Source organism: Nannobrachium achirus (assembly GCF_963921795.1).
Source record: "Nannobrachium achirus genome assembly, chromosome: 6".
NCBI classification, from domain to species: Eukaryota; Metazoa; Chordata; class Actinopteri; order Myctophiformes; family Myctophidae; genus Nannobrachium; species Nannobrachium achirus.
In genome coordinates, this window is record NC_137815.1 from 50,025,311 (window position 1) to 50,040,327 (window position 15,017).

A 15,017-nucleotide genomic window follows, 5' to 3' on the forward strand; every position below is an offset into this window, starting at 1 on the left:
GGAGAACTTTAAGAGACAGTTTACAAATAAATGAATATGACTAATGTTATAGGCTAATATCAGGCTAATACATTATTCCCATGCACAAGTTAATCAATTTCATCAACAGTTTATCAATCTATCATTCAGCCAACTCTCACAAATAGTAAGCTACATGCTTCTTCCTCTCTCTGTCAATACCTTTATCTCTCTCCTTGGCTCTTGGTCACATGGTGCATGAAATGCAGAGCCCTGCCTGATATCCCCAGAGACGTGCCCTCTCTCTCTTTCCATGGCATGTAGGCTACAGTCCCAATTCACATAAAAGCTCATACACAATTAACACCTGCTCGTGCACATGAGTGCACAGACATACACACATGCATGCACGCACACACGTACGCCCGTGTACACATGCACGTCGCACGCACGCACGCACACTCACACACACCTCCATCTGTTGGGCCGGAGGATAAAGTACTTAACAGGCGACAAAGGGGATTACAGCCTCTGGACGTTGTATTGTAGTCGTATTGTGGCTCAGTTCAGTATCAACAGTAAATACAGAAGATTCACATTTCAATTAATACCTCCTCCAGGTATACTGAAAAGAAGCCTGTGGTATTTCATTCCCGGCACAGCAACAGATCAGTATAAGGCTCGGAAGAGCTCGCAGCACATTTGCAAGCCTTCAAATCACCTGGAAAGCCATGCAGTACAGCCTAAAAACCAAGATCCGACCGTATAACCGTATAAACGTCATCTGTTCTGTATGGTACGAGTGTAGAGAGAGACTATAGACTATAGAGTGACATGAAAAAGATCAATGCATTACACAATGGATGTGCAACATATTTTGGCCAGAAAAGATGTCCAATGAACAAGGAAGTGTCACAATGTGGTGCTAGAAATTAAACATCGAGGTCATCACATACATGACCTCAATTTTCCAGGACTGTATTAATAAAGAGACCTTGATATGGACCCCACCTGCATGAAGGCCAAAAACAACCTTGGAGAACTGTAACCTCAGAACTGAAAACTGCAAACCTAACTTGGGGTGAAGCTGCACAGGATAGGACCAGCTCAGATGGAAGCAAAGAGAATTAACAAAAATATAAGAGATTCAGTCACAGATTCAGGTGGGATCCTTCACATTGTAAGTCATATGAAGGTAGAAAAACCTCTGCAACCAGATTGTGAGGCGCAGATAGCCGAGTTGTAAGGCACGTACCACACAGGCTCTGATGCCTGACAAGTCCTGGTTCGATTCCTTTGCAGGTCGAGTCCTGCAAAGTCACCATTGCGTTGCTCGAGCAACATTGTGTAAAGGAAAAGGGTACAGAGTTAAATAGCATCAAGAATGAGTTTTTCTTCCTTTTGCGGGATAGAGCAGGAATTGTGGGGTAAGAGAAGAGCAGTGGAAATGGTCAAATAAAAACATAATGATTGACAGGTGCACTGAAATGGAAGACATTTACATTTTCTTTGTAGTACTTCACAATCACACCCGTCAAGCAGCGACAAGAGCTGTGCGTCAGTTTGTTGCTTCATGTCACTGACTGCCATTAAAAATCACTTGTTCAGTCTTCAGCAGCCTGTTGCTTTGTTTCTGCTATTGTGAACGCAATGTAAGATGGCCTAAATGCAAAGAACAATTCTGGTTATGTGTAATGGTTCTTTACAATTAGAAGCCAATTCATTAACATTCAATTAGACTTTAAATAATTAAATGGATGATAAGGAATGGAATGATTTTACTCCAAAATAAAGAATTATACGTGGAGGATGTCAGATTATCAAACAAACTCAATGCTTGCAGGTTGAGCATAAAAAGCAGACATGCTCACAATAAACAAGATGCACAGAAACAGACAACATGCTGTAGGCCTACACATGAAAAAAGAGTGTTGCATTACAGCGCTTGTAGATCAACTATTTGTTTTACTTTTATCATACAAAGAAGTAGGGCATTAACAAAAAAACTAAATGTTGAATGGATACAAGGTTTCTGTATAAAAGTATATTGAAACTGATCCTGCTGCTGAAAGTGATCAAATACTACGACTTCACCTATTAAAGATCTTTTCAGTTATAATCAGTTTACTGTTGTAATCTTACGAAGGAAAGAAATTATAAGACAGTTTACAGTGTTTGTAATAAATAATACCCTGAAAATGCCAGTATATGTGTACGTACTGTATTGTTCATCAGATGCAACTCTAAATGCTGAACATAAAAAGTTTGTGTTGTTTCTTAATATACATACTCCTCAGGCAAACACTATCTACTCTACATAGCTGCAACATACAACCTTTCAACAAAGTATTGTATTTTGAGGTTGACAAACATGTTTCTTTATGACGTGGCACCTAGGGGGCAAACCGTCTAGATTAGAAGAGGTTTGTCTGTGTGTCCACAGCTAATATCACAAACCACTGGACCACTGGAGCGATCAATGGATCGACCACTGTACGGATCATTGCCAAATTTCTTGTGCCAGTATAGTCAAGGGATTTACCCTGAATATTTTTCACATTTTGTTGAGTTCTTATTCTACCCTCTATAGTACCTTTCCCACCATATTTGGACAAAACTGTCCACATCAATATCAGAGATCCACAGGGACGTTTATTTAAAAGGCAATAATATGTAATAATGATGTACTGTAATGCTGTCATAATTGTTGTAACAACAATAATGAAATATTCAAAAGTCAAATGTAAAGAGAAGAGGTTGTAAACTAGCAAGTTTATCAGTTAGATGAGATATGTTCTGCTGACTTTGACTTACTGTAAAATACAGTAGCTAATGGTAGACGAGTAGGAATCTGCATAACCTTTCCATAACTTTTCATACAGTAACTTTATTATATAAAAACAAAGAATTGTTCAATGAAATGAAGCACCGCACTTCTGGACAAGCTGACAAAGCTTTATATCAGACAATATTTTATTTAACTATCAAGTTATAAACCCAGTCCATTAGTGAGTGATTTGGAATTAAAAAGGAAAGTCAGACAAAATGTCAGCTTATGGTGTCAAATACAGGTCATGCAACTGTATTCACATTGCTCAGATAGCATCAAAGTAAAGGAACACTAAACAAAAGATACAGTACAACAGCCAACTGCAAGTCAAAGAAATGTAAGTAATGTTTCCCAATCTGCTGTCGGCTGTGTACCATCCCATGCATGTCAAATGTGTTTCACTTTGACAGCTTTCATTCACAAAGAAGTAAATGATTTGTGGTCAATACCAAGTGGGGTCAGCAGCATTTCCTAGTAGTTAGAGATAGTCTAGTCAGTGTTTACCTACTCAGCTGTGTTTGGGTAGATGAAAACATGGACATCAGTCGTTGCAAAGTAAACACTGAACATTGTGGTAATGCTGTTTCCTAAACAGCACTTGTCCAGGTTACTGTTGCATTGTAATCAAGAACTAGTTAAGGGTTTAGAAGTTAATACCTGATAGCATATAAAAGCAGTACCACAAGGCTCTGAGGACCCTAGTTTGGTGACTGTCTGATCAATGCTGTGCTCTCTTTATCTTTAGTCTAACAGAGATGTGGCAGGGAAAGAAAGAGCTAGCAAACATTGAATCAGGTGCCAGTAAAACAAGGAGGTAAGCTACTGTACATAATATATAGAATGGTTCTAAACAGTCATGTATATCCCAAAAGTAAGCAATGGTTGAGTGATACGTGATGAAAGAGCCATGGACAAACTGTTGGATCAGGTGCACTCAGAGGTGAGACCATGCATGATATCCAAAAATGTTGTAAACATCCGTGTTTATCTCATGATTAAGTCAGACTTACTTAATATTGACCAAGCGGGGAGTGGCACGTTCATTCCGATCTAATCATAACAGCTCTGCGGCACTATACACATGTTACTTCATTAACAAGCATTTGAAATGTAAATATGCTATAAAAATAGATATGCCGTAACAGTGTCTATCTGTTTTGATAAAGCACATCATAAGTAGTACAAATAGTATTTGTAATACTTTGTTTATACATCTTAAGTAGTCTGTACACTCAATACAACTGTCAAAATATGTAATTTCTAGATTAGCTATTAGTAATGTTGCCCTCTTTTGACCCAAACAGTAATCCCATACCATTCCCAAAAGGTTCTGTGAAAATGCAACAATTCATTTTCTATTAACCTCTGTCCAACTCCTTTGGCGGAGTTAAAAATAACACTATTTATTGATTAATTGTCCCATATCCTAACATACTATTTAGTGTATTTAGAATAACATTAAATTAACCATTTTAATAAGTAACGTTTTAAAATAGAAAACACAATCAATACTGTATCATTCTGGCCTTTTCATATTCTCCAGCCAGAAGAACAGGCACAAGATAACACCTTTGTGCAGAGAGAAGCTCGACATTTATTATAAGCAGAGTTTGTATACTTGCCTTTTGCTCTTTACAAATGTCATGTCACATGTGTGGTAAAAGAAAATGGACACACTCAGACAGCAGGCCCTCCCAAGCTCAAACATGTGGCATTTTGTCTGTGTGGGTTAATGCGCTGTTATGGAAACCAAACCTTGACCTGAGGTGGGGTATACACATAATAGGCCAGAGCTGGTATCTGATCAAGAGGATCACTTTATCTGTAAAAGCCTCAGTTGCAAGTTGTAGAAAAGAAACCGTATTTGGTCGCGACTTCACGACGATGATCAACGCGTCACCATGAATTGTGTGACGTCATAATCAGCACTTATAAACAGGACTTCCTCTAAGTCTGATTCGTTCTGATAGGTAAGTGCTTGAGAAGAAAGAAAGTGAGATTTTAGTAATCTATAGCTATTCTATACTCCTTCACTATACGTCTACCCGCTGATGCGATATAATCGCTCAGTGAATTGCCCTGAGTAAGCTTTTGGTAAGTTTTACTCCAGCGTGCCCCATCATTGAGATAAGAGATTTTAAGTAAATCCACTCGGTGTGCAACGACGCAAGCTTTTGGTAAGATTGCGATCACGGCGTATAGAAGAATAGATAAGCCTCAACAGGCCTATCTCAGAGACCTTTGAATTCATAAGAGATTCAGAAGTTCGTAAGAGACTCAAGGACGTCAACAGAAGTTCGACGCATAAGAAGACCTGGGCCGTCAGTCATAAGACTAGCTCCGAAACATACCAATCGACCCTTAAGAGTGCCGTTACACACTCGCTCTTTATTAATACCATACTAATCTGTAACACAAGTAAAGATAATCATACTCCTGTCCTTTCTTTTACTACACTAATAATGTCCCTGTATAAAATAAGTCATACAGGGAAATAAGGTTACTCATAGGGATGTTTTACTGTGACTGTCTGAAATGTCACATGTCCACAATAAGTTAAAGGCAGGGTAAGTGAGTTTCTTTAAAATATGTGTTAAATAGCTGTATATTCTGATAGTACTCATTGCTAATGAGTGTTTGTTAAGCAACAGTCTCCATGTCTCTCCAGCTCTTTAACAGAAAACGCATTTTCAGATATTTTATCCAATCAGATAGAGAACTCAGACAGGATACAGATCAAACAAGTGAAATCAGCAGACAAAATTGTCTCCTGTCTCTTTCCTGATTGGCTGACATTTTGCAACCAGCTTGAAACACTCTAGTCTAGTCTAGTCTATAGCAATCCCTATCAGAACATTATCATATAATAACTAAAATAAAATGTAATAAAGCAAAGTAACCTAAATGCTCCATTGCTGGATTTCAAAAGGGCGACTCCACAACATTCAACATTCAGAACAAAACAACACTTTAATGAGTCAAATGACTCGCACGTTGTGGCCAATGCGCTCTAACAAAGCCCTTTTGAGACCCCAACATGTGGGTGGGTTGACTCAATTAAAGGTTGTTTTTGCATTTTCTTTTCATTTCAAGGAGTGGGAAATTGTGTTTTTCTATTACTGAGGTGAACATTAGGAAATTTGGGAGGACGCTCAGCTTGTATGTGTGCTTATCAACAGAGGACAATGTTTTCCGCTTTGCCTGCACACTGAACTGCGCAGGTATCCATATGTTGAGTGTCAAGAATGAAACTCTTAAAATCCTGCCAGTGCCACTCGTTATTACTTAGTCATTACTTGTAGTGTGCAGGTTTAGGAATGTTTAGGTGAGTCAAACAAATCCTGATGACATTTATACCCAATAGAAATCACTGAGTCATGAGTCATTGTCATGTGTGGGGCGGTGTGTGTGTGTGTGTGTGTGTGTGTGTGTGTGTGTGTGTGTGTGTGTGTGTGTGTGTGTGAGTGAGAGAGAGAGAGAGAGAGAGAGAGAGAGAGAGAGAGATGTTTGAACATTTGATAGTTTACGACTACGTTGTGCTTACATGCAAATCATTGCAATATTGTTCAATGTTCACTGCAACTTTTATGACAATAGAAGATTGAGGGCTGTATTTTGATTGTCTTAAATACCAACTCTTATGCCTTACTTAAAGGCCTGTCCATACTGTCTCCGACCACCAAACTTTTCATCGGAGAGTTCTGATTTTCCGACTTGCAGCTTTCCGAACTCGATGCTTTTCAGAAGATGTGAGTGACGTTATTTTGCAGTTGTGCCGGACCTTTCAGACGAAAAGTTTGGTGGTTGGAGACAGTATGGACAGGCCTTTAAGTTAAGGCATAAGAGCTGGTACTATCAAAGTATAGCTCCTAGACACAAAAATGGAGGAAAAACACAATGGGAAGTAGAGTGAAATAAAGACGGTCTGTGTCTATTGTGTACTATGATTTTGTGTTTATGTGGGTAAATGTATCAGTGCACACATAAAACTGTAGAAAAGTGGAAGTACTGGTTTTGCTCTTTATAACCAGTTGTGCTTTCTAGAAAAGGCCTCCTTGACAGACTTGTTTTATAACTAGTATTAATAATAAAGTACTAGCACATGTGGATATGGAGCAAGACAAGACAACAGTGCACTACAATACCGAGATGTGAGAAGTGTGAAAAAAGCAAATAACGGATATGGAAGCAAGTAGGCCTACCCTGGGATTTTAATTAAAACCGTTAAGGCAAATGGCAATACATATGCATACAGTAAAGAGCATTAAAGGACTAGACTACCTACCTAGTCACCACACCTGTATTAATATTTATGAGTCATCATAAGCAGCAGTATAACTTTAGTCAGTTCTGTCTTAGAGCCAGCACCTGTCTGCAGCCTCCTTCAAAACTCCCTTTGGGGAGGCCAGAGGCGGAGGTAGGCTGCTGTAGTTACAGTAGTATCACTTCTCCCATAGACAGGCGAGAAATGATCACCCTCCCCTTACCCTCTACCCGCACTTTTCCCCCCTACTCTGTACATATAGTGTTTTATACTTGCGATGATATTTGAATGTTTTTGTTGCTATGTCTATGAATTGAATACCAAGGACCTCCAACGGAAACAAGACAAGGGTGTTTTGATGTACTTGTGCTGTACTACATTTTTCTCTAACAAAATATTCAATCAATCAATCAAAACTATTGCGATGTGCCTGCATTGATTTGGTGCTTTGTCTCAGCTACAGTCTCGAAACGTTGCATCTCGGATACAACTTATCCGAGATCTGATGGCTGATAAGGCTGATGATGAAGGATCACTTTCATGATCATCAAATCCTCCGCTGGTCACCTGCTGTAGAAGTTAATATTGAAACTGTTGGGTAGAACTAAAACACACCATGCCAGGAAACCTAACAGGAGTCACAAGTACCCTGCATTCAACAGTTGAGCCACTTAATTATGCCTACGTAAATGGCGTACCCCATGACAACACCCTGCAGGGCAATAGCATTATAGTACTTAATTCCTTCCATCCATCTTTCCAGATAAACTTTATGTTTGCTTCGCTACGCCTCCCACAGTTTTGGTGGCACGCACTTGGGCCATAGTATGTCAAATCGACTGGCTTCAACGGGACACGCAGGGGTGCATTTTGCTAAGAGATACGTTATAAAGTTCAATTTATATAAATGTGTTTGTGTATTAATTTTCCCCATTGACTTTAATTAAAAAATTAAACTTTTCCCAAATATGGAGATGACTGACATCATAGACCACATGAGACTGACACAGAATGTCCATAAATGGGCATTCCAAGATATGGGTTTAATATTGATGACATCAAGAACCTCCATATATGGGCATAAAAGGGAAACGGACTGACACAGTGATCTCCATATATGATCATTAATTTATTTGTGAATTAATTTTCCCTATTGACTTGAATAGGGAAATTCAAATAGTAAGACAGAATTCATTTACAAGTTTGACCACACTTGCAATTTCCAATTGCATCTTTCTAGTTTATATCTGTGGTTATGTGGCAAAAAGACTGGAAGCAATGCCTTTTATCATCAAGATCATCTATTTATCTTCCTTCCTTAGTGGCTCCACATATTTCTGGTATCTGTCTGTATCTGTCTGTCACGTCATGTCACATCATGTCAAACTTACCGGTTCCTTGTACAAGATAAAAACAAGAAAACCGGTTAAGAACATGTACCTTCCCAGTGATTTATTGAAGCTACTGCTAATGCATTTCCACTGTCAGCACTTTCACTCTGTATCTGCATGTGCCTGCGTGTGTTTTCTTACTTGCATGCGCGTTCCGTTTACAGGTCTCCCTAAAGCAGGGGCTCCGGGAAACCCATGGGGTCCTCAGAGTTACTACAGGGGGGCCGACAAATCTTTGTGTGATAGGATCTTTTTTTGAGCGGTGGTAAATCCATAGAGTGGCTGTGCGTGTGTCTGTAGCCTTTTTCCTCAGTGTTTTGCCATAGCAAAACGTGTGTGTGTGTGTAGCATAGCCTGTACATCCTAGACTCAAATCCTAGTCTGAAGACCCCTGCCCTAAAGAATCGGTTCTCCCAGATCTCCAATTCCTGTTCTCAGATCTTTATACTCTGGCTTCCTGTCTGTCAATGATTTCAAAACACTCTTGTTGGTTTATAAAGCATTGGATGGTTTAGGGTCAAATATCGTGTTACATCATGAACCATCCAGACCTCTCGTGTCATCTGGGACAGGTCTGCCTTCTGATCCCAGAGGCAGAAGAACTAAACATGGAGAAGCAGTGTTCGGTTTTGAATGCACCACATATCTGGAACACACCCCCAAAAACTGCAGATCTCCTACAACTAGGCTAATCAAAGCCGAAGACATTAAATATAATAATATGTTTGGTTTTAAATGTAAACTTATTTTTTAATAATTTGTATAATGTGTTTATTTTGTGTCTTAATGCTCTGAATATCTTAATGCTTTAATGATTTGTATAAAACACTTTGAATTGCCTTGTTGAAATGTGCTAAACAAATAAACTTGCCATGCCTTCTTGCAAAATAGTTTGCAGAGGAACATTCATGCAAGCCAGCGAAATAGAATGTGTGGATAAGAGAAAGGGAGAGCAAAATAGATAGATAATGCTTAAAGGGATGAGAGAGGGGTGTTTGCATGCAAAGGAAAAAGACAGAAAGAAAGAATAGTGGAGAAAAGTGTGAGAGAGAATTATGCAAGTTTGTGTGTGTGTGTGTGTGTGTGTTTGAGTGTCTGTGTGACATACTGCCAGCAAAGTCTCCTCCGCTAACTGACAGATCAGGTTAAACCTGCTACTGTTGACCCCTCTCTCTCTCTTTCGCTCTCTCTCTCTCTCTCTCTCTCTCTCTCCTACACACACACACACACCTATTGGAGGAGGAGCTGGGAATTGTAACTCTATTCTCCTGTTAAATGGATACATTGTGGTTGGTGTGTGTGTGCGTGTGTGAGGGGGGGGTGTTACCAATATTTTTTTTGTAAAGATTTTTTAAGGGACTGCCAACTGCGCATGTATGTGTACGCCCAGGTCTGTGGGTCAGTATGCATGCTGTGTGTGCGCACAAGTTCACAGTCACACACCTTAGCGCAGCAACTTAGCACAAAGACCTCATAGTAAAGTCAACAGCCCTCGGCCTTATAGAGAGTTATGTAATGCCCATTGACCTTATTATTAGTCTCCATGACGCTTCAGTGTAACAGAACTGTTGTTAACACCAGATCCTCTGTCAGTCTATCCCAGTAACATCCGCTCAAGGGCTGCTGCTGTTTCCCAACCAGTGGTTTGGAAGCCAAATGAGGGTTGTGAGATGTTCTGAAACAGAAACAACAACTTTAGTTAGATAGTTAGTTAGGCAGACAGACAGACAGAGCATTTTAACGGTCGGACACATTTTCCAGAAGTGCGTAATTTGTCAATGGGACACGGCAACTACTGGCGATAGCAGACGATGAGGCGACATCGCCCAAAAACATGAAAATACTATAGTTTATCTTTCGGACGACATCGCTAGCGTCGCCGGCTGTTACCCGCTAAAACATAGGAAGAAAGACAGACAGACATGTATACATAGATAGATTACTTTACTGTACTGGGTGCCAACTTACTGCTGTGTGATGGAATATGGAATTATGACTTTTATTAAAGGAAAACTTAACAATTGAGGACATTGCCTTTAAGTTATGAGACTGTGTCTCGTAACTTGAAGGTTACAGGTTCAATCCTCACAGTGGTCAGCGGTACAGTATGTGCCAATCATGACCTGTCAAAGTGTCCATGAACATAACACCATGGTTTCACTGGTGCAGAGAAACCATTCCAATGGACAACAAAGCCGTTTTCACATATCACAGACAAAACCATCAAAGAAACAATAGCAGAGTTGAGATAACACCATCCTTACTTCCTAGTAAGCGAAAGAGAATGAAAGGAGTTGTGTTTTCCTCATGGGATTGAGTGTAGCTTTGCATGTCTGTTTCTCGCAGGGCAGGGTCCACATCAAAACACTGTCTCTGAGGTCATTTCTCTCTTGGGTCAGTCAAAGACAGCTTTATTCATTCAAGCATTTAGTCTTAATTTTGCAGGACCTGTTCTATGATGGTCGGCAGTCTTGGGTCATTCAATGTGACAGACTGGGCAATGTCAAATTAAGTGTCCTTGTGTGAAGTTCTAGGCTCTGGAAAAGTTCTGCCAGTGAATGAAATTATTTTTCTAAAGTTAAAACCACAGAAACAACTCGGAATGCATTGCATAAATCAGGTGGCTGGCAGCTTACAGAGGTTGCAGTCAGCCAATCACACAGTATGATGAGAGAATGGAATACATCCTGCACTGCCTTTCTGTCTCTATAAAGGCAAATGTTCACAACACACAACAACTAAACAGCAAGACCAAAGAACGTTACTCTGTGTGGTGTGGTATACAGGAGTGTCATTTGAGGTCCATGGTTTGGGGATGGCAATTTGCATTTAATCTAAAATTCATGTGTGTGTGTGCGTGTCCATGTCCTGTGCCCATGTGTACACTTGTGTTTGATGTACATATTTGACAGTCAATCACAGGTGTATGGTAACCTATGTTTGTTCAGTCGGGTATACTCAGGTGTATTTCATATGCAATGTTCTGCATCTAGTGTAGCCTCATTATATATTGGTGGTATTGCCTCATACCAATTTTAGAGTCACCTGTTTGTAGTTTACAGTACAATGAGTACATTGTCACGCCATGTCAATGTTTTATTGGGAATACAGAATTGCTACAGACACGTCTTGTCTGTCAACATATATTAATCAGCATGTCCTTTCTTTCTTTTTGCCACCCTCAAGGTTTTCCTCAAATGATACCTCTGCTTGTATGAGATGTAACAAAAATCTTCAAGGCTGAATAAAAGCACAAAGTCCCTGCTAGTATTCAGTATAGACCTCAGACAGTGCTCCAGTTGTGGAATTCTACACTCCCATCTTTCACCCTGACAGCGTAGGCATTGATTTGGCAGCGGTCCCACTCACTACCCAAAGAAGTATCATTGTCAAAAGGTTATTTGTTCTCCATGATGTGACTTACCAAGCAGCACATAAAAAGTTTGGAATTAAAATAAACCTCACAACGGATCTCTTGTGAAGAATTCTACACTGAACAGTGGTGGTCTGACATTTTCAATGGAAGCCTTCAAAGAAGTTACTGTAACACCAACATGCAATATGGCTAGAGGGATGCATGAACCTCACTAATTAGTTTGGTTGCCCTCACAGGGCCAACATTTTCTTCCATCTTTCTTTCTCTCTTTCCAGATAAACTTTATTTTGCAGCACTACTCCTCCCACAGTTTTTTCCGCACGCACTCAAGCCATATGTCAAATCGACTGGCTTCATCGGGAATCATCTGCTTGCATTTTGCTAAGAGATATGTTGTAGAGTTTATTACTTTCACCAGCCATTGACTTGAATGGGAAAATGCAAAAATAAAACTTTTCCCAAATATGGAGATGAATGACATCATAGATGTCTGATGTCATAGATCACATGGGACTGACATGGAAGCCAAATGTGAAAATGCCAGTCAATCAACCAGTATGTCCAATCCGTAGGAGACTGTGTTGAATAAATTAGAAGGCGCGGCTTGTGATTGGCTGGAGCGGAGGTCTGGTGCGCTCGGCTGTGGTCACTTGGATTGCGCGGGTGAATGTTAACCTCTATGCCTAAACCTAACATCAGTAAAACTATGCCTAAACGGGGCGCCCGCTGGCCTGGTGGTCAAGGCGCATACCACATACTAGGCTATGATGCCTGCTGGCGTCGCCGGTTCAATTCCCGATCCGGACGACCTTTGCCGCATGTCATTCCCCATCTCTCCCCCCATTTCCTGTCAGTCTACTGTCCTATCAAATAAAGGCATAAAAAGCCCAAAAAACAAAATCTTACAAAACTAGACCAGGTCAACCTGGTTGTGCCAGACCCCCTGTCTGTCATCATCATTTATGACATCATGCCTTTTGTAGGCATGTCATCATCATGTCATCATCATATATACCCTTTATATAGAAAACCCGGACAGACCGACATTTGCTTATGTAGGCCTACCCATTTCATGGGTCTGGCAAAAAAACTATGCCTAAACCTAAAACTAACCTCAGTAAAACTATGCCTAAACCTAACCTCAGTAAAACTATGCCTAAACCTAACCTTAACCCTAAACCTAACCTCAGTAACCCTGACGCTGGTGAGTAGCTATAACCTGCCAACGCTGGTGAAGCGAAAAGAAGCACTCCTTCCCCCACCGTCTCCTACGGATTCAATAATGGCATACGGTATGCCAGGGGTCTTCAACAGGGGGTCCGCGACCCCTAGGGGGTCCGCGGAGGTACTGCAGGGGGTCCGCGAAATTATTGCTTAAAAACAAAAAAAACAAAAAAGATTTCAATTTTTTTTTTTGCCATTTTCCACATTTATGTTAAAAAATAAATCATGATTCTATCCATTTTGAATAGCTTGAATACATGATTACTGTGCAATTGACAGATTGTTGATATTATTGACATTGGTTCTCAGTTAATAAGTAGTATGTTTAGAAATGGTAATGGTACGGCCCACCCTGCTCGCTGTAACTTGTACTTGTTTAAAATAAAAAATATGTCGTAGCCCGACCCCCCCACCCTACGAGGTGGTAGGGGGTCCCTGCTCCATCTCCCCATCAGTTTGGGGGTCCCCGGCCTGAAAACGTTGAAGACCCCTGCGGTATGGGCATTCCAAGATATGGGCTTAATATTGATGACATCAGGGATCTCCATATATGGGCATAAAAGGGACGAGGTCTGACACAGAGATCTCCATATATGGCCCTTAAAGTATTAGTAAATTCATTTTCCTTGAATGACTTGACTTGAATGGGTAAGACGGAATTCATTTTGCAAGAGTGACTCGCGTCATGGCAACCACACTTGCAATTTCCAAGAATTGCATCTTTCTAGTTGATTGAGTTTATTGAAGAATAAAATAACATTAAGTGGTGGTTTCGCTCTTGATGATGGGAATGAGACAGAGACAGAGGGAGGTAGACATAGAGGAGATGAATCGAGGGAAGAGGCGAGCATCGGAGAGAGCAGTAATAAGAGAGACAGAAGTTTTATTTATAGTTGCACAGTAGTGACAGACAGGAAACAGGGAGAGAGAGACGAGCCATGCAGCAAAGTTTGTCATGAACGGGACTCGAACCCACGAAACACTGTTAGGCTACGGTGCCTGGACCACTACACCAGCAGTACGGTCTAAATGTTTTAATGTTTTGATTATGTTTTTTTTTTTTTACATAAATCATATTAGTGATTTAGTAAAGTAAGAAAGTAAACTGTACATCGACTGTTAATGTTGCACGACACCGTCGTACTACAGAGCATAAATTAGGCATGAGAGTGGAGGAGGTGGAGGAGCAACAACAACTTTGGGAGAGTACGAGAAAAGCAGAGACAGACAGAAAAGGACAGCTATGCCGGGCCTCAAGGCCTCATTTCCAAGCGCAGGACAGAAAAGCCCAGTGGGCTGAAGGCTGTGGAAATAATTATGACACACTGAGTGAGTGAGTGAGTCACAAGACTGGTTCCTGAACACACACAAAAAAGTTTCCCCACAGTGTAAATAGGACTAAAATATAAACCCGGTTATTACACTATAAATAAACACTTGCTAGCCAGACACCTGTCGCGTTAACCGTTTGGACTGCATCGTGGACCTATATACAATGATTTATAATGCTATTTAACAGGTGGGTTGCCTACATACAGTAACTTATGATGTTATGTGGGTTATGAGCCAACGTTGGAACATGGAAATATTAACAAGGGTGCCCAAATTATTCAAATGATAAGCTGAAATTCATAAAAATACCGACCACAGCATTTAAACTTGCAGGGTAACATATCTTTCTTTTGAGGCAAATCAATGTTCCATATTGATGTTCCCACAAGAGAACCCTGAATCCTTGGTTTGTGAGCTGCGATGGACTCACTCAGTCACTCAAAAAAAAAAAAAAAACACCTGGAACTTGAAAAGTAGCGTAAAGCACTGGTTCCCATACACAGTCGGGACCCATCATCACAGAGGCGAAGATATAAAAAAAACACACAGTAAAACCCAAAGGCTTATTTCCATTTTGTGCAATTGAATAAGGTGGGAAAGGAAGTTATACTTATATCGAGTGATAAAGAATCACTTGAGGCA